The 21,765-nt window shown below is 38.5% G+C and overlaps 1 protein-coding gene across 2 annotated transcripts in view; it reads left to right on the top strand.

Moving 5' to 3' along the window:
• Window positions 1–21,765, top strand: part of NELL1 (neural EGFL like 1) — an 817,686-nt gene that overhangs the window by 331,807 nt on the left and 464,114 nt on the right. The gene's annotated exons all lie outside the window — the stretch shown is intronic.

Raw genomic sequence — 21,765 nt, 5'->3', positions numbered from 1 at the left:
AGATTATGTGGTGATTCAGAATCACCCTAGTGTTTTCTATAGTGGTTACACCAGTTGACAAACCCACCAACGGTGTATGAGGTTCCCTTTTTGTCCGCATTCTCTCAAACTTTTGTTATTTCTTCTCCTTTTTGATAATAATCATTCTAACAGATTGAGGCAATATCTCATTGTGGTTTTGATTTGTAGTTCCCTAATAGTTAATGGTACTGAACATATTCTCATGTGCCTGTTGCCCATCTGTTCTTTCTTTGGAAAAATGTCTATGCAGATCCTCTGCCTATATTTAAATCACGTTGTTTGTTTTGTTGTTCTGGAGTTGTAGGAGTTATTTGTGTATTTTGGATATTAGTTCCTTATCAGATGTATGATTTGCAATTACCTCCTCCCATTTGGTATGCTGGTTTTCCATTTTGATGATGGTTTACTTTGCTGTACAGAAGTTTTTAAGGCTGTGTTGGTCTGTATGTATTAGGTGAAACAACTACCTCTCCCCGTCTTGAAGGAATGGTCTTGTGTGGGAAAAAATAAATATGTGGATCTAGAACCAGAATCTCAGCCTCTGGAGCCAGGCGCTCGCTCAAGGGACATACCTTGTATAGTCTGTGCTGACTGATGGTGTGAGAGCAGGTTGTGGCTGCTGTGTGGGATGGGCAGGGCTTGGGGTGTTTGACCAACCTGGCTGTGACGCCGATGCTGTGTAGGCATCCCAGGGCACCAGATGCTCACTGGACTCAATTGTGGCACATCCATGTGTTGTGGCCAGGGCACAAAGCACACTCACTGGAGTTAGCAGGCATTTTTGGTGCCTGACAGCTTCTTCACCAGTAAGTTAGAATGAGGTTGCAAAAATGGTGGCTGCTCCCCTCCTTTCTTTCTTGGAAAAAGTCACTGCAGATTCTTGCCTCTGTTGCAGCAACTTTATGATTAGTAAGTAGGTCTCTCACTTATGGTCTAGGTCCTTTTCAAACTACTGATTTTGCCCTGGAACTCCAGGCAAGAGAATCTGCTCCCAAACCCTTTAAGAACCCCTTCTTTGTTCCCTAGAGTTTTATGGTTCCCCTGGACTTAATCTTGTTGATTATCAACACCAGGCATTTCGGTGACTCTTCTTTCTGGTGCCAGACCCATATATTGGGTTGTCTGATATGGAGCAGAGTCCCTTTATTCCTCAAGGGAAAGGTTTCATGTTTTAGGGATCTTTTCCCAATTGTGGGTCAGTGCTTGGGCTGAGTTCCCAGACAAGACTGAGTCTTTTCTTCTCATACTTGTCTCACATCTTTATTTTTTGTTGTGGAGGCATGTTCATCCAGTTTTCAGGTATTTTTCAGAAGAAAATGATTTCCATACGTAGCTGTAAATTTGTTATATCCATTGGTAGAGGTGTGTTCAGGGTCTTCCTATGCTTCGATGTTGAACCCCTGCCCTCCCCAAGAACATAATTTTAAATGGCTTCTTGGTTTTATCTTCTGTGGTCTACAATTCTTTAAAGTTTAGTAATTTTTAAACAACTCTTGTTATGACTTTGCGTATTTTTGTATCTCTATTTTTTCATAGAACTTAATGTCTAAAGAAAGCTGATTTCATTGTTTTAAGGTTTTTGTGAAATATTGCTAAACTGTTCTCAAAAACAGTTTGTTCATTGCTCATAGTTGATATCAGTAATTTTACCCCAGTCAGGTCATCTTTACTGATACTAAACTTTTTTGAGTCTTTCTAACTTGATAGGTTAAACCAGTGACAGCTCACTGTCGTTTTAATTTACATTATTCTGATTAGAAATGTGTTAAATATTTTTTGCACACATCATAACATGTGCATTTTTTTCTTTTGTGAATTGCAAATCATGTCCTTTGCTCATTTTTGTGTATTCATCTTTATCTTTTTTTATTTTTATGGTGTAAGAACATGTTCATTTATCTTTCAAGTATGTCGTTTGCCTTTAAATGTTATTTATGGTATTCTCAGAATGACAGAATTATTTTGAGTTACATCAAGTGTTTTAAATCTTTATCATCATTGCTTTTTTCCTTGCTTTTATGAAGGTATCTTTAATTTCTGTTCTATTTTACAGTTTAATTTTAAACAATTACTCAATTCCCTGGTGGTGTGAAATGGGAGCCTAGCATTATAAATAGTTGATCAAATGTACTAGAATTGTTTACCAAATAATCTTAATTTTCTTGCCAATTTAAAATGTCTCTTATCATATGAAAAAAATAACTTATGTTAACTTTTTTTTCACGTTGTATTTTTAATATCAGGCTATATAAGTTTTTAGCTTAAATTTTTCTTCTATCTTGATTCTTTCTTCATTTAAAAAAAATGTTTGACTCTTCTTCCTTATTGATTTTTCCTGACATGTTTCTAATGTTGCTAATAATTGTATTAAGTTTCAAGGATGCATTTCATTGGGATTGTATTACATTTACAAGCACTTTTGAGAGCATTGAAGACTTGATATGAATATAGTATTTCTTTTGCAAGCCAACTTCCTTATGTCTTAAAAAAGTTTTAAAGTTTATTTTCTTGTTATAAATTTATCACTGTATTTAAGCATATGGTTTATTATTGTGAATAGAAACTTCTCTGGCCTTTTCTGATTGATTATTGGTCCTATTTAGGGGGTATATTGATCTACAGTTTTAGTTTTTAACTAATTTCATTCTGAGTTGAGGAAATACCAAGGGGGAGGGATTGTTTAAACATGGCCCAGTTTGGAACAGTGGGTTAGGGATGCCTCTCATAGGAAACACCTGGATTCATGTCATTTCTCCTTCATCCTCTATTCCTCATACACCGCAGCATCATTCTGAGCACAGCGTAGAAACTCAGCAAACACCATTTTTAAAACATTCCTCTTGGTTATTCAAATAATCCATTTTGACTTCTGCTGATAGTGAGATTGGAAAAGGAAAGGTCGAGGGAAATGTTGATTCCAACTCTGTACATCAACTCTACATTTTGGAGTGCTGTATTATCTAAGTCAATATATCGCTAACCCCTAATATTTACTGAATACTGTCACCTGTCTAGACATTGGGCCAAAGCACTAAGCAAGCACGAATTCATTTAATCTCCGCAGCAGGCCTATGAAGTAGATATTTCTTTATCTCCATTTTGAGGACAGAAATGCTGATGTGAGAGAAATGCAGTCATTTGCCCAGGTTACAGCTATGATAGGGGTAGGGGCAGATATTGAAGCCCGGCAGTAGAGTTCCCTTGCCCCTGAATGCTGAATTACACTGATTGCTGGGTATTCCCTCCAGAAAATCCCTTGTAGTGAACTATATGACCATCATATTAGCTATGGCAATGTGACGTGATATTGGCAAATAATATGACCTTACTTGCTCCTTTCCAAAAGCCAGACCTTTTATAGTTGGGATCCATGCCCAAAGATGCAGTGTAGCAGAAGAATTTTTCCTCAGAGGCGAGGAGGGTTGAGGTCCACACTCAATTCTTCATTTGACTCCCTGTGGGACCTGTTAGTCACCTTCCCCTTTGCCTCAGTGTTAGCCTCTAAAAAGTTAGGATGGGTTATGTAATCTTCAGGGAACTTTTTGGGAACTTGAACAACCTGTGATAATGACACAACATTCCGAGAGGCCTACCTTTCCAACGGATATTCATTCATTTGAGACGAGCTGTATGTTCATGCTGAGCAGGAAATTTATTGTTTTAATAAATCACTTACTTGAGCAAACTTTTCTCTCCATTAAATTCCATTTCATGTTTTTTAAAGATGAATGTAAATGCTTTTCTAAAACATACAAATGTACATCAAATGTAAACTTCAATATTTACTAATTCCTAGAATCACTGAATTTTAGGCCAAGAAAGCATATCAGAAATTGTCCAGCAGGGATGAGGAAACTAAAGCTCAGAGATGCTGAATTATTTCAAGAAATCATAGTGTAACTAGTTGGCAGAAGTGTGATTCAAGACCATATTTGGCTTCTAGCTGCAGCCGATATTACATCAATGATTTCTTTGGTAAAAATAGTTGAGTAGCAAAGACCTGAAAAACTAAAGAAATTTCTGGGGAAAAAAGATAAGAAAAGGGATTTGTGGGTTTTTATTTCAAAGTTTGAAAGCTTTAAAAATGAAGGACAGGGACGCCTGGTGGTTCAGTGGTTGAGTGTCTGCCTTCAGCTCACGGCGTGATCCTGGGATCCAGGATCAAGTTCTACATCGGGTTCCCTGTGAGGAGCCTGCTTCTCCCTCTGCCTGTGTCTCTGCCTCTCTCTCTGCTTATCTCTCATGAATAAATAAATAAAATCTTAAAAAAAATAAAAATGAAGGACAAGTAGCAAATTGCAGTGTATATGACTGAGTATATCCTTAAGATATTAAGAATTTTGTCAAATTAAGAAAAAAGAAAAACATTTTTTTTTAAAAAACATTTTTTAACTGGCAAGACAAAACACATAAGAAAACATTTCATAAAAGCAATATGAATGACCCTCTAAAAATTGTTGATCTTGTCTGGTAATTAAATACAAAAAAATTGAAACAATTAAATGCCATTTTTCAATCCATAAAATCAAGACAAGACTAAGTCCTCTCTTTGAGATTTTATCACTTACCAGTGGACATAGCTCCCATAAGATATAACTGATAAACTCATAGAGGGACAGTTGTGTGGGGATGGGTCTATGGGTGTCATGTGAAGCAAATTTGTAGAGGATTCTCTCTACTTTAGGCTTAGAGATTTATAAGTTCATTATAAAAATTTTCTAAAAAATAAATATGATTTACTACATCTAAAAATGTATTATCTTTATATGTTCCTGTCTTCTATTATAATAAAGTAGTTTGAGTCTGACAGTCATCTTCTGAAATGAAAACATGATTTAATGAAATGGTATTTTCTAAGCTTTAAGTGAAGCAAATGTTTGCATTAGAGTGTTTAAATTAAATTGTTGTTTTCTTTTGCTTTTATTAGCAAGCACACTCCGTGTCATTTCTTGTTTAACTGCGCTGTGTGTTGAGATTTGTTTTGGGAGCAGGGTGCTAGACGTCTCGGCATTTTATCCTGCTTTCATGTTGACACTTAGGCCACTAATCGCTGAAACTGTAATAGTGATATTTGCGTTTATCCTGCACTAGTAAAGCAAGGTGATGTCCCAGATCGTAATATGAGCTTTACCTTTTCTTTAGCCGCAGTGCCAAGTGCGTTTCCTGTTGGTTTTGGTGGAGATATAATTAACTCAGATGTAGCAGTGGATTATTTGAATACATAGGGCTTTAAAGCTTTAGAACATCTTCTAGAAATGTGACATCTAGTGTTAATGTGGGTGGCCTTGTGTGAGAGCATCAGAGGGATTTGAGCTATGGGGCTTCAAGCAGGCAGATAGGACCTAATTCCACCCCAAACCCCACCACCCTTTACTGTTGTGGCATCTCTTTGGTTTTGTGATGAGTTCCAGAATTATATAAATAATTTCTCTGCAGGGAGAAAATTAAATTTCATTGACCCACAGCCACTTTTGAAGGGTGATGGCTATAGACAGTCCCCATTTTATCTGGTCTTCTCTGAGTCCTGTTGACTGTTGCATCCCCAGCACCCCATCCCTTACTAGGCACATGATGAACTATGAAACTGCTCATTTTTCACACTTAGCCTATATATTACTCTTCTCCACGGTAGGACAAAGATTTCCCTTATCTCTGTTCTGGTAACATTCTACATAAACCTCTTTTTATGCACTTTTCACCTTGCATGACAGTTAATTTTTCCTTACTCTCCATCTCCACATATGTACTGCAAGTTTCTGAGCTTAAGGGTACAGACCAAATTTTATTCAAAATTTTGTCTGCAGTGCCTAACCCGTAGTTCGACAGTACTTAATGAATGTTTGCTACTTCTGCTGAGTGGAACTTTGGGGATTTCTCCGTCTGCTTTCAGTGCTGCCTTCTGAACCTATTCGGGGAGTTTCTCAAATGCAAGTCTTCACACTCACCCCCAAGAGGAATCTTGCCTGATCTCTTGGTTTTTAGTCCTGATGATACCGAAGGACATCCCAACAAGAAATTCTTAAAGATTTTGATGTAATATTTTATTTCACCAAGTAAAAGAAAAATGGATATTTTACTAACTCAGAGAAAGTAAGAGCTTTTTACTTTCTGATATACACCAGGGTCTAAAAGTGATTATGAACACGATATGGATGGCTTTTTATACTCTCCAGGTCAATTGTTTACTGTTCTCTGCCCTCTGAGACCCAGGGCAGTAGGAGGATGAATAAATAGGTTTCTTTTCCACTAGTGCTTCGACCAGTGCTGCCACTGGAATTAAGTGGAATGGCCTATTACTGAGTCAGAGGTTGGATCTATGTGTCTAAATCAAAAGAAAAAAATTGGTTCATCTTCTGATATCTTCAAGAATTTATCTGTGTGGGCCCAGCAGGCCAGCCATACTGAAGAGTGTTTGATAAGAATAAACCGGGCAGCCCGGGTGGCCCAGCAGTTTAGCGCTGCCTTGGGCCTGGGGTGTGATCCTGGAGACCCGGGATCAAGTCCCGTGTCGGGCTCCCTGCATGGAGCCTGCTTCTCCTGCCTGTGTCTTTGCCTCTCTCTCTCTCTCTCTCTCTGTGTGTGTGTGTGTCTCTCATGAATAAATAAATAAAATCTTTAAAAAAAAAAAAAAAGAATAAACCACTTAAGGCTGAGTACGTTAACTAGGTGAATAAGACCTTTGTGTCATTCTGCGTCTGCTTCTGCTGTGGAGGCCACGTTCTCACCATTCATTCCTTGAGTCACTTCTGTACCTCACTTAGTGCAGCAGTGGCTCTGGAGTCTTGATTCTCTTTCTGCATAATGTTGGAATTTTTAGCAAATCACTTAACCTCTCTGAATCTCAGTTGCCCCTTCTGTGATAGTTAATTTATGTTTAACTTCACTGGGCTAAGGTTGTCCATATAGTTGGTCAACAGTATTTCTGGATGTGTCTGTGAGGGTATTGCAATCATTAGGCTGAGTACCAAAGACCACCCCTACCAGTGCGGGTATCCAGTCTGTTGGGGCCTAGAACAAGACAAACAGGTTAGAGGAAGGTGATTTCTGTCCTTTCTTGAGTTGACGTGTCCATCCATCTTATGCTGTTGGGCATTGGAGCTCCAGGTTCTTGGGCCTATTGGACTCTAGGACATATGCCAATGCCCTCCCCCCAATTCCCTCACTTTTAGCCTCTGACTGGGAGTTACACTGTTGGCTCCTCTGGTTCTCTGGCTTTCAGGACTCAGACTGGCTTACACTACTGGCTTTCCTGTCTCTCTAGTCTATGGTTGGGATGATTGTGGCACTTCTTGATCTTCATATTGGTGTGAGCCAATTCCTACAATCTCTTCTTATATCTGTTTATCTTACTGGTTCTGTTTCTCAGAGAAACCTGGCTAATATACCTTTTGTATAATGGAAAAGATAATCATTTCATAGAAATTTATGAAAATGAAATTATATAATATTAAAACCTTAGGAATTGTAAGCACTGAAACCTATTAGCTGTTATTCTTAACTAATAACTTAGATTTAGTTTCTTATTTGTGGTTTGGTTATACCGTCATTATGGGGGAGTGGTCTCTGCATGCATTTTTTTTTCATATAGTGTTTCAACCTAATTCTTGCTATACTTGCTCACATCTGGTAAAATGTTAAATTATTGATTTCAGAATCCTATTATGTACCAAATAATGGACCAGATGTAGAGAAGTATAAAATACAAAAGAAGAAAATTCTTGAGTTGTCTAGGACCACTTTCATTGTCTCTACTGAAAGTGGTTCAATTTGCGGACCTCTGATCTTTGAAATTGTTAACGTGTAAAATACACAGCAGATTTTGAATTAGTGTGGAAAAGTAGAACATCTTAGTAATATTTTATATTGATTACATTTTGAGATGGCATTTTGGACGGAATGAATTAAATAAAATATATAATTAAAGTTAACTTTACCCTTTTTACTTTTTAAAAAGCGATTGCCAAAAAATTAAAATTACATTAGTGTTTCAGATTTGAGGCTCACATATATTTCCATTAGATAATGTTGGTGTTAGATTGGGAGCTTCTTTTTACCCTTAGGTCTAAACTTCAATCTGGTCACTAATCTATGCGTTTGATCCCTTTTGGCTAAGTCTCTCCTTCTCTGTTTATTAAACTAGTTAAAAACCAAATGGTAGAAAAAGTGAACTTTAGGCCCTTTGTTTCCAGTATGTTTGAAGGCCTATATTACTACATCAACAAGTGTACTACGGTTCACTCCTGGCACTAGCCACTTGGAGTTAGCAGACTCAATAAGTTAAAGGGTACAATGCATAACGGAAGCCCTTACTTCAGACTAACTGGCTACAAATCTGGGGGCTCTCCTGGCCTCTTCAGGTTCTGTAATTCACTAAACCAAGGCACATTGCTCAAGTTCTGTAATTATGCTACAGTTTTATTATAAAGATGCAAATGAGTAATAGCCACATGAAGGGACGTGGAGAGGGTGAGGTCTCGGAGGGTCCCAAACACAGCACTTCCTTGCCGCCTTCCAAGGAGTCAGGATTTGTGACCCTTCCAGCACATCAAAATATTCACCACGCAGGAAGGTCCCCTGAACTTGGGTGTCTAGAATTTTTAATGGGATTTTATTATTTCATTATTGGCTATGTGATTGAAGTCAATCTGCAGTCTCCCTTCTCTCCCTGGAGGTCAAGCTAGTTCAGGGTTCCAACTCTCCAATCATGTAGTTGGTTTTTTGGGTGATCAGCCAACATTTTGAAATTACCTAGGGATCCACCAAGAGTCACTTCAGCAGCATAAACTCAGGTGTAATACAGGCTTATGACTAACAAAGATACTTCTCCTTGGGAGACTCCAAAAGTCTTACAAGCTCTGTACCAGGAACCTAGAAGAAGGACCAGACAAATTCTTTATTATATAACAGACTGAAAAGTCCAGTGTGGGAAGAGCAAAGATACGGATTCATCTTTCAGCTAATATATATCAAGTTGCCAGGCATTGTTTTAGAAACTTAAAATATAGCATGAACATTGGACATCCCTGCCTTCTTGGAACTTAACATTCTAGCAGGGAGATACAGACAGTAAATTAAAACTCTAATAAATAAATTAGCTGTAGAGGATATTATCAAGTGCTGCCATGGAGAAAGCCAGAGTACAATTGGGATTGCCAGGACTGATTTGGTGAGAGAGGCAATGATGGGTTGTAATTTGTAATATGTGGTCAAATTAGGTCTTGTAAGAGTGATACTGAAGCCAAGATTTGGAGGAGGTAGGGGGTGGATGTTAGCTCTGTACAAATCTCGAAGGAAGAACATTCCAGATCAAGGTGACAGTTCAAAGGCCTGAATGCAGAAGTGTCCTGGTATGATCAGGAAATAGTCAGAGGGACAGTGTAAACAGAGCAACAAGAGCAAGTGAGGATAGAAGAGGAGAAAAGCAGAGAGAGCAAGGGGCCAGATCCCAGAGAGCCTCCTGCACTATTGTGCAGACTCTGGATTTTCTTTTGAATGAACGTATTGGAGAATTTTGAGCAGAGGAACAACATAAATTGACTTACTTTTAAATAGATTCACTCAGGCTTTGTGCTAAAAATGGAATATAGCAAGCAAGAATAGAAAGGAGACCCACTTTGAGGCAGTTGTCATTCTCCAGGCAGGGAAATAATGGTAGGCCAGAATAAGGTGATAGCAGAGGAAGTGGTGAGAATAGTCAAATTCTGGTAGAGTTAATGGAATTTCCTCAGGAGCTGGGGGGTGACGGATCGAGTGGTCCAGGATGAGATAGGGAACTAGATATCTTGTGTGCCATGGTAAGGGATTTAGATTTTACCCCAAGTGCATTGGAAAGCTAGTCAAGAGTGTAAGCAAAGGAGTTCTCGGATTACCTTAATATTGTACCAGCATTGCTCTTGAGGGTCTGAGGACGAAGGGAGGAAAGCAAAAGGAGTGGTGGATGCTGGGTCAGAGGGTGGCATTTAAACTCCTTTTAGGCATTAAGCACTCCTCTATCTTAGAGGACCTAACCCATTCATATTAAACATCCTAAAATACACCCACATCTTCTATTAAATGCCAATTTTTGCCATAAAAAAAAACTTATAGGAGTTTACTAATTTTGCTTTTGAAATCGTTTGGCCTGAGTCATACCTGATTCACGAATGACTAATGATTTGTCAACAGTCCTTATGCATTCTCATAAGTAAGAAAATCTAACCCACAAATAGTTTTTTGATGTAAAGACACTTTGCAAATGCAGAATTTAACAATTTGTGAAGTTGGTGTAATGGTACATTTTGCAGACAAATTAACTCATCGATGATTAATTAATCATTAATGATTGTGCTTAAAGAAGAAAAAAAACTACAGATACTTTTTTTTTTTTTTCTTAAACAGGATCGAGAGATTTCTTATAGGCTCCTAAAAAGCTTATAGGCTCATAAGCCTAATGGATTAGATGACCCTGGATGTCAGGAGAATAGTTACTAGGAAGCTGTTTCATTAGAGAGGAACCTTTTAAAAGGATCTGGTTCCCACTGTCTTGATGAAGGCAGGATTTTAGGGAAGTCCAAGTGTATACAGCGTCCTAGCCTTTGTTTTATAATTTATTTTTCAGAAGTCACCTTGTCTCCCTTGGTCACACTGATCTTGGATTTGCTAGAATGAATTGGCGATTTTGCTACTTGACTCATTTTGCTATGCTATGATCTGTTCATTTCACTGTCGAGGTATTTTCCACCCTGATTCAGTGAGGATGCCTAGAGAATTATTAAGGGGCTTAAAAAAATACAGAACATTGATTTTTGTTTTTACCACCCTTGATAATGGATTGCCTTTTCATTTTCCTGGTAAGCTGGCATTGCATTGCCTGTATTGAATTCAAAGAGAAGTCTAGTCTTAGCTGTATTATATAGGGCTGGATGTTAACTGTGGAGTAAATAATTCTAGGGGGACACTGCTTGTTTTAAGTCTGAATTCACCTGAAGTTATGAAACAGGGCAAAAGGTTTTGCAGTGAATCTTGGAAGAAGTGTTCTTTCCCCATTCAACTGAGTAAGTGCTTGTGTGATTAAATGTTCTGATACTCTGTGTGCTACAGAAGAAAGAGAAACTATGAGTTAAAAAAATCAAACTAGCAGTCTTTAAAGATCAGGTGTCTTTCCCTTATTGTCAGAACGCTCTGGCTGGGACCATTTATAAACGCTTTGTAGGGAAACTCATTCATGTCTGCCCTAGATGTCCTTAATTCATTTATAATTTTGAATATAACAATTTATCTGATTTGTAGCCTTTTTCCTGAGTGGGATTCCTCGTTCTACTTTTAAATGAATATAGTTTATCAAATTTGATTCTTCTCTTGTGCTCATTTGCTCTGGAGCCCTGGCTAGTAATGAAACAAAAAGCTTTTCCGGCTAGATATCTCACTGACAAATGATGACACCTTTCCCCCCTTTTCCTTACTTGAAGCTTCCAATTTCTTTATAAAGACATTATTTCTCCCAGTTCTCAGTACACTGTTTTCATCCCTGTGATACAAACCCTTAACCGTCAGCATTGGGATCACCTTCCCTGGGCACCATCGGATCTCCCCACATTTTGCGTCGACAGTCCTCCCTAACAAGCATTTTACTTTCTTCTGTATTTGTGGAGCCACTAACGTGATTTTTTTTTTTTTGCTCTTGTTTTTTAATAGGTCCTGAAATGGTACAACATGAAATAGTGGAAGAAATATAGGTTGTGGGTTTAGAATTTTCCATTAGCAGGTTTTCCCTCCTCTCGGTACTTTGGGCAAGTCAATTTACTTCTCCATGTTTCTCACCTACTGATCTGTAAAATGACAGCTGCTGTCATTCAGTTGTTCAGTGTGCATTTCTTGAGAATGCCTGTGCCAGGCAGTGTACCAGGCACTGGGTGTAGAATTCTGAATAAGAAAGTTCCGGCCCCCTTGGAGCTGACCTTTTATCAAGGATTGAATAAGATAGGGCAGGAGGCTGACACATAATAATTCCTAAATACAATGCCACTTTTTCCTTGACCTTCTCTCCACAGGAAGGGATTAACTTCCAGGGAGGGGTTTGTTTGTTTGTTTGTTTATTTATTTATTTATTTATTTATTTAGTGTTTCGTTTCTCTTGGTTTGCTTTCACATCTGAAAGGGGAATTTTGGTGAGGTCATAGTTTTTAAACAAGACAGTCACTAACGAGTACAAAAGGAAAGCAAATGATCAAGGGAGGTTTGTGGACAGCACGTCAAGTCAGCTGTCCTAGATTCCGGCAGCCTGTGAGAGTTGAAACCTTCCAAGTTTGCACACATGATGTTTTCTGAAAGTCTTGATTTTTAAGTAGTGTTCGATTTCCCTGGCCCAGCCTGGGATGTAACACTGTGTCTCTAATTGGAGTAAGGCTTGCTCTTCTGAGACTTTCCATATACTGGGAGAAGACATTTAACAGTGCTCAGAGAAACATCTTCAGGAATGTCTTTGACCAAGGGAAAAAGTGACAAAGTTTTATAGAGAGGAAGTTCTCTTTCCATTGAGGGGAAAATGCATTAACAAAGGAGTCTGGAAATGACCTAGAAGCTATTGCAAAATTCTTCGAGAAGCAACGGCATGGTCTATACCATGGATAAGATGTATTTCTAATATAATCTATATCCTTTTCCTCCCAAATGTGTCACTCTCCTTGTGTTAAGTCCTTCCCTTAGAGGGTGATGTGTTCATTCTGGTGTCTGGTGGACTTTGGATGCTTCCTGGATACTTCAGCAAAAGCAAATCATCTCATAGAACAGAGTAGCGATGTGAGCAATGGTTGACATTTCCGAAGTGGCTATTACGTGGTATCTTCTGTTTTATACATTTTACATGTATTACTGCGTTTAATCCTCATGATAAGTAAAATTCTCTATTTTAGAAATAGAGAATTCAGTTGGCCTAAGGCCATTGAGTTAATAAAGTCAGAACTTAAATCAGAGCCATCTGAGTCTAGAGTATATACTCTTTTCTACTTAGCGAGATAAGTAATGGACAATTCTGTAAGGATTCTAATCCACTGGCCAGCCTCGAATAAACACAGAAATTGGACAGTAACTTGCTGTATGGGGCTGACTCCTTCTCTCCTCACTTCTCTTTGCCTTTCAACACACACATACATGCAGAAGCACACATATTTTCAAACATACATGTTTTCCAGAGCTTTGATTATTCATCAGATGAAGATAAATGAGTGCAGCCAGTGGGTGGAGATGTGGAGAAGAGTACAATCAGTATCTTGACTTTGAAGAGTTGGAAGAAGGGGAAAACATAAGGCCAGTCTGCTGGTAATAAACTCTACCTACTATTGACCAACAGGTTCGGGAGTGCAAGTGCCAGCAATTGTTGTCCAATTTGGCTGGAGGTGAATTGAATAAATCAATCTTGAGACTATATTGATTGTGTAGGACTGCCTTCTGAATATCTTAAGTTTGCCTGAAGGTACATCCCCAGTGTCTCATAAAATGCTTAATGTTTATTAAATAAGGCTTTTGGGGCCTTCTGAGCCTCTGAATTCAGGCAGTGGCAGAGGGAATGGATTAGTGCTAAATATGCGTATGTACAGGTATGCATGCATTTCCTTGGAATCCTAAGGGACTCAAATCCTACAGAACAGAGCCAGACACTGCCTTTCATTTAGAATTGCCTTTCTTCTGGTAACACTCATTTGGCTCTTATGGTCTGGAGTTGAAAGCAGTGATTATCTTGTCCACTTGGCAAGAACAGAAGGCCTTAGTTGACGAAACAGATGGATTTGTTTTTTTAAGCTCTTTGAATGGTTTGTTGCATGGAAAATTATTACACACCATACCTTCCATTTGTGGTGAGAGTTTCTAGAAGTTGTCAACACTAAACAATCTCAATAAGTGGAACCTTCAGAGTATTATTGCTGGCATGTAGCTTAATGATATTGCTCTGGGAGGGTGGAGGCAAGAGGGGAATCAATGTAAGGGTAAGGTCTGTATATTTAACTCAGTAAGTGCCAATCTTTTATGAAGTTGTAATCTGATGTTATTTAGGTAGGCCTGTTTTTCCACATAATGGGTTATGGTGGCCTACAATGTTTTAAAATTAGATTGATTTTTGGTTTCCAGTATTCGGAACATTTTAGAATCCTTCTTGAAATGACTGTGATACAGTAGGCTGGAAATAATGAATTCAAGACCAGAGGAGTATATTGGGAAAATATGTCTTTTGGAGGCAGAAAGTCAAGCTTTCATCCCAACTTGACTAATTACTGTGTCTGTGTGACCCTGTATGAAGTGTGGACACAATGCCTAATGCACAGGTGCTCTGTAAATATTCATTTTCTTCATTTCCTCTCATAGATTTATAGGCACTCATAGACAGTTAAGGTGTTGTCAGGAACTACATGGTCAGGAACAAAATAGTTTTCCTACTGAATGCCATGGCACATTTGTTTATCTCCCACCCCAAGTAGTTTACTCCAAGGCTGAGGCTGAAGGTAGGTAAATTGAAGTGATTCCAACATGGAGCATTATGCTAGATTAAATGAGAATAAGACTCAAAGGAAGCTGTCTGTACACTAGTATCTCCTCTGGGGTAGGAAATTTTAGAAATTAAGAAGTTCTTGTAAACAAGGGAAGGTTTTGATATTGGTACACTGGGTGTTTGAGAATCCTGGATGAAATTTATTTTATTTTATTTTTAAAGATTTTATTTATTTATTCATGAAAGACACAGACAGAGGTAGAGACACAGGCAGAGGGAGAGGCAGGCTCCCTGCAGGGAGCCTGATGCAGGACTTGATCCCTGGACTCTGGGATCACGCCCTGAGCCCAAGGCAGACGCTCCATTGCTGAGCCACCCAGACGTCCCAGAATCCTGGATGAACTTTAAACCAGAGTTCTTTATTCTCTCCAAATGATGTTGTAAGATTATGTTCTCAGTGGCTGCAGGTAGAGACAAAAAGAATGAAAAGAGAGTAGGACTGATCCAAGAGCATTGAGAGTCTTTTGCTGTTCTTGGGGCTTTGTGTGATTTCTCCTACTAAAATTTAACTATATTTATCTTTTTCTAATTTTCATAAAGCTGCATTAAGATACAGAATGTGTTTATTTGAGAGATGTGTCTTCATACTTTGGCAGCTGCTATTTCTTGTCTCATATTGAGCTTGGTCTATACTAAACCTACACAGTTCAGCACAGTAGTATTTGAGGATAGTATTTCAGTAGTTTCAGAAACCAGTTGCAAAGAGCCTATGCCATTAAGATAAGCAAGTAAAAAACCTTGAAAACTGTTGTCCAAGTCTGAGCCTGAAGATGCCTTAAAAAGCATCTCCAAATTGAAGAAATTCTTATCCAAGTCAACTATTCTACTTGCCAGATGGAAAATATTAGGCAGTGTTTTTTCCTTCCCTCATTCTGTTGGCTGGAATCTCTCCTTATCCTGCTTGCTTAAAAATTGACAAACAGCCCCCCCGCCCATTGTAAAGGCATCACATACTCTACTAGCTCCCATATTATATAGTCTAGCTGTGACTCAGAATCTCCCATATTATATAGTCTAGCTGTGACTCAGAATCTCAGGACATCAGCATAGCAAAGAGGTCAAGGGCAGGGCTTTGGAATCAGGGTGACTTGGTTTTACATTTACTCAAATTTTGAGTTCCATTATTTGCAAAAATATAATAGTACCTAGTAAGTGGTGAAGGTTGAATATATTAAAGCAGAATGTATGCTCTCTTCAGGGATTGGATCGAGTCTGGTTTGAATATTGCTATAATGCTAGTGCCTGTAATAGATACTCAATAAATATTCCTTAAGGGAATTAATGGATAATGTATGTTAAGCATTTAGCTGGCATGTATTAATCTCTTAATAAATGCTAAGAATGTTAGTGAAATAATGTGTGTGTTGTATCAGGGTTAAGTTATTGCATTTGTTGAACTAAAACTCCAAAGAACATTTCATAGCTGAAAGAGGACAGGGTACCTTTAAAATGGGGACTCTCAAAGCAGCCTATCATCCATAGCCTTTTCATATCATCAGTGTGGCTTTGGATGGGTTTCTGGATGACTCATTTCATCAGGCCAAACCCTGAGGATGACCAGACCTCTAATCTCTCTTTATATAGCACTGTATTTCTAGGCTATTGAGGGTGGCTCTTAGAAACAGCAGGTAGCTCAAAGACTCAGATATCTGGACTCAAAGCTCGACTCTATGAGAGGAGAAGATGGAAAGCTCTTGGAGTCCCTTCAGCTGAATAGGTAACTAATGAGATGATCACTCTGGAAGGCACTTTCATTTCCTTCCTTAAAGGAGGAGTGTCTTTGAATGGAAGTATCTAGCCCTCTTTCAGACCAGTGTCTTTGATGTCTTTGTAGGGCTTCCTTTATCTCTGATGGTTCAGTTTGTTTCACCATAATGATTCAGGTCTTCCTTATGCTCCCCAACTGGGTAGTAGAAGCCTGGGAGAAGCAACAAAAACTGGAAGCCACAGTTTTCTCTTTATCAGGGGAATAGGATTGCCTTGTCACCAATAAATGCAGAGGAGAATGAATTTAAACTAGTGACTAAGGTACCTTTATCTAGGTTTGGTCTATTAACTTGCTTAGCTTTGTAATAGAAGCCATTAGAGTTTCTAGTGTGGCAGGTGAACTCCTAGGCAGCTGAAGCGGCTAACAGGCAAATGGCATGCAATAATCAAGTCAATAAATATGGGAATTATCAAACACAAGTGCAATGGCCTGGAATAGAAACTGAGTGCTTGTGAATTACTCCATTGTTATTTGAAGGAAAGAACAATACAAGTTGAGATATTGAAACTCCATACATCACAGTTCTCCACTGTCATCATCCTGTACGGGGTGATCTCTGGATTTTATTTGTAATTCTCAGCTAAGTTTTTCCCCACCGCTGCCCACCGCCCCCTCAGCTGCAGAACTCTGACTTGAATTTTATTTTCATTTTAAACATCAATAGTTCATTGTGTAAGAGCAATCTTTGGGCCTGAAAATTCAGGGTGCTTTCTGTGAGGAACATGACACAGTAACAATGCCTTATACTGATAGGAGAGATAAAAGATGACAGACTAAAGATAGGTGGTTAAGTTACAAGACCTAGCACGTAAAGATTGCTTGGCAGAGATTTATGCAGAGAAACAGAACTACCGTTCATGCCAGAGAAATCAGTAAAGAGGAACCGAGGAAGAAATGAGGAACGTATGCTTCAAAGCTGTAATGAGACATGGCTGCCTTAGGCAACGTCAGTGAGGAAGAACAGGCCCTAATTTTGTTGTCTGAGAAGCAAAACATTTCTTTTTCTGTTGATTATTCAGAATATGTGCCATTAGCCATATGTGTACATCATTAGTCAGCAGTGTGACTGTGGCCCACATTTCATTAACATGTGTTTCACTTCCTGCTCAAATACACAAGATGGAGGAGGTATGTCCCCGACTTTCTTTTTTAAAAGATTATTTATTTATTTATTCATGAGAGACACACAGAGAGAGGGAGAAGCAGGCTCCATGCAGGGAGCCCAACACGTGACTCAATCCTGGGTCTCCAGGATCACGCCCTGGGCCGAAGGTGACCCTAAACCGCTGAGCCACCCGGGCTGCCCTGTCCTTGACCTTCTAATCTCACTTGCTCTTTCTTCCTTCATTTCCTCCTCATTTATGACACCACAGATTCCCGAATGCTCTCCTTCCTAGGTGACATGGCTCCCTTTTTCCTCTCTGCTGTTCACCTTGTAGGCTGCTCATTGCCAATCGGGTTGAAACATGTCTTGGAGCAGAGCCTTTTGACATCTGGAAGTTCTGTTGAATGTCTGATCTCATCACCTCTGAAGCAGATAACAAATCTTAATTAGCTGTAGTATTTTGCAAACAATCACTGGTAATCAGCATGGGCCATGTTTGAATAATTGACTTAGGACTGATGTGGGCTCTCCATGCTGGGAGATTTTAAAGAAAGAATCCGGATGTGCAATTTCCAGGATGGCTTGTGCCTGTTGCCTGAATAGAAGAGAGAAAAATACAGATACAAACCAAGTTTTGGTCTATTGCTGCCTGACAGTTTTGGGAATCTGTGACTGGATATGCATGGATGTCAGTAAGTACAATTTATCTAGTGAATGAGTTGATGATTTTCAAGTTGAGTCCTAGTGTAACTGTTCAGGGTTGAGCCAAAGGAGTTACCAGCCCCTCAAATCTGCAAGTCATACTAGAGGAAGATTTTGATGCCTAAGGCCACTGCATGGCATCACAGCTGTATGCTATCAACAGCTCCTTGGTGGGTCTGAAGGTAATAAACCAACTCACAGAAGTAAAGGTGGGTGGTTATGGGAAAGCAGTCATAGAGGGCTTTCTGGAAGAACTAATATTTAACCTGAAATTTAAAGGAAGAAGGTGAAAATAGTAAACAAATGAAAACAAAAACAAAAAAAACCAACAAACTTCAGTTCTATGACTTCACATTTTAGTAATATATTTATTTCTAAAACTTTTTCTGTAGCTAGGTTCAACCAAGTGGTATAAATAATAAGTAAATCTTTCCTATTATCACTTGAGAAATGTAAAGAGAGTGAAAGTAATTTTGAAGAGGCTTCAGCTAGCTAAAACACAATAAAGTTTACCTGGAGAGACTGGGAAGCTTCCTTCTTCCAATAGCTGTTGCTATTGTCAAGCTGTTGTCCAGGGTTGGAGAAAACAGACCTTTGGAATCACAGATCAGATCATGAGAGCAAGGCTGGGAAGGCCAGTCTTTTAAGCCTTATTAGTTGAGGATGAGTTTTTGTGGTAAATGGCATTTTTTGCAAGGTCAAGGATCTGCTATTCAAAGTGTGGTCTAGGACCAGTAGTATTAGCACCATCAGGGAGTTTATTAGAAATGCAGACTCTTAAGACCCTCCTAGACCTATTGAATCTCATTCTGCATATTAACATAATTCCCAGGACATTTGTAGGCACCTTAACTTTTGAGAAACACTGCAGTAGAAAGCAGCTGCATTCTGAGCAGGGCAGCCGGTTGTAATGTAGAGGTACCCTGCTCCCAGCTGACAGTCATCAGAATCACCTGAGTAGCTGTTATTTTCTATTATTTATTTATTTATTTATTTATTTATTTATTTATTTATTTATTTATTTATTTATTCATTCATTCATTCATTCATTCATTCAATTTTTAGCAGTGACTCACATCGAATGAAATTGGGGGCAGATTGTGTAGAGATCGTGTACAACTTTCTGCATTTCCAAAAGCTCCCCAGACATTCTGATAGTCCAGGTTTGGGAGGTACTGATGTATGAGACTACAGCAGCGATTCTTAAACCCTAACTGCTCTAGAGTAGTCACTTGTACTATTTTTTTTTTTTTTAAACAAAACCCACAATGCTAAGGGCAGACCTCCCGAGATTTAGTATTGCTTTAATTGGTCTAGGTGGAGTTTACACACAAGTATTTTTCTAACAGCCCTATTGAGATATAACATATTCCACAAAGTTTCATATTCAACTACTTTTTAAAAAAAAAGATTTCTAGATGATTCTAACGTGCAGCCAAACTTGAAAATCTCTGCAAGAATACAAGTAGGAGGCTATTTTATTTTCCAGATGGAAGACACAAGACTTGAATTTGGACCATTTCAATGAGTAAAGGTTTGTTGGCAGAAATGTAGGGAGGAATTAAAAGAATTTTCTGGAATTTTAACAGGATTTAATGATTGATTTTGCACAGGGTAGAGAAGTATTTCAGGAGTCTAGGATTATGTCAGCATCCTTTGATGGACTTTCCTATCTCTTTCCCAATAGGGTTCCTTTTCATCCAGAAATCTGGGAGACAGAATGATGTATGAATACTTAAATCTTTAGATTATCTACAATATGACCAAATTCAACATAAGAAGCAAGTTACATCACTAATAATTCCTGAATACATTAGTGCCTTTTAAGTCTGTCATCAAAGATAATCTCCTTCTTGATCTCTCCATTGTCTATCACACAAACCCTTCCAAGTACCTTCCAATATACTTTCCCTAAAACGTGAGTTAAGATGAGTAGTGTATGCACTGTTCGGTTCTTGAATACCCTTCATTTACACATGCCTGTTTTCGTTATAATGCCAAACGAGATGGGAGCTTTATGCTTGAAATAATCATGAGTGCTATAGGATCAGATCAGTCTTAGCCAAGACCTCAGCTCTATAGTGTTTTTGGCTCATTTCACTCTGAAATGCATAAGAATGTAAATTTCCTGCAGTGTTCTCCTTACCTTTCCATTTTTCTATAATGGGTCGGTCATGTGGCACAGCTATCAGAAGAAACATGGTTATTGAGAATGGTAAGGAGAGAAGCCTGGTCCTAGAACACGTTGGGATCTGTTAGTTTCTTTGATTCTGTCTCTCTTGGGTTCTTAGCGATTCTGGACAATTTTTATGAACACATAAACAACTGCTTAAATTGTTAACTAAAAATGACTAAACAGTTTTCCAGCATCTGGAAGAAATTGTATACACTGTAATGCTTATGGGTTGCATTGCGAAACACAGTTGTAAAGATAATCTTTTGCTCTGTGTGTTGTAATCAGCACAGCTAATAGGAAAAAGAGTGGAAGTAGCCTCAACTCGTTCCTACCTCGTGTCTAGCATGTATGTAGAGTCTGCATCAACCAGAAATGGGGCTGACACATATGACATGTACAGTGTGTTCTGAGATAGAATTGAGTTTTTTCCTAGCTGCCCCCGATCGGCTCCTCTCTTTCCTCTGTTAGAGACTGTAACTATGGGTGTCAGCAAAGCATGAAACATTGCTGGCATTTGTGGTTCTTCTGCATACAGTGCTGTAGGCAGGGGCTGATGGAGAAGATGACCTAGAGTAGTACATATGCTAGGAATTATGGTTTTTCATAGGTTGAATTAACATTAAAGGCTAAAAACTGTCTCAGTTTCCTAGGACAAATATGTTTTTCAGAATCACAGAGCCAGGCAGAGAATGGTAAAAGACACTGTTTCAGGCCAGTAGAGCTTTATTTGTGAGGGTTCACAGAAGCTCGACTAGGTTTTGTCCATGTCGTCCTAGCTTCCAGTTTTAAATGTGCAAGGACAGTTAACAAGTACCCAAAGGAATAAGAATAATGATGGAAAGGGTCACTTGTACCCAGTAATCTCTAGTTCTGACTTGCTCTCTGTTCATTTAAAGATGTATGAAAAAGGAAAGGAAATGAGCTTATTTAAAAATTCATCAGAATAACATAAGACTGTATTATTCTAAGGACTAGAGGAAATGCATATTCTTGTAAATGATGCTCCATGGGAAAGGAAAGGCAATTTTACGTGGTATCTCATTAAGATAAGAAAAAAAAAATGATCACAAGGAGATATCAAAATGCTGTAAAAAGCCAATAAGCTGAAGTGCAATCTGACATGATGGAGCTACTGAGAGAGCAAAACACTGCAAGAATGATGACAATTAAAGAGCAAAATTAAAATTCTTATACTGTAACATAAATAACACAGTAGAAAGTAGAATCAGTGGTAGATATTTCAAACTTTGAAATAGTAGAGGGAACAAAAAAATTAAGATAGGTAAGATAGAATGCAGTCACTATAGTGCTTCTGAACTGGAAAACTCAAAGTAGCATGGGTTAATTATATAATAAAGATTTATAAAACTAAAAAAATATATCCTCTGTAGAACAAAATACTCTCGGTAACAATAACAAAAAAAGTCCTATGCGTAAATATATTCTGATGACTTCTTTTAAAAATAAAGAAT

Source organism: Canis lupus, chromosome 23 (genome assembly GCF_048164855.1).
Source record: "Canis lupus baileyi chromosome 23, mCanLup2.hap1, whole genome shotgun sequence".
NCBI lineage: Eukaryota > Metazoa > Chordata > Mammalia > Carnivora > Canidae > Canis > Canis lupus.
This window is presented reverse-complemented; position numbering and strand designations above follow the sequence as displayed.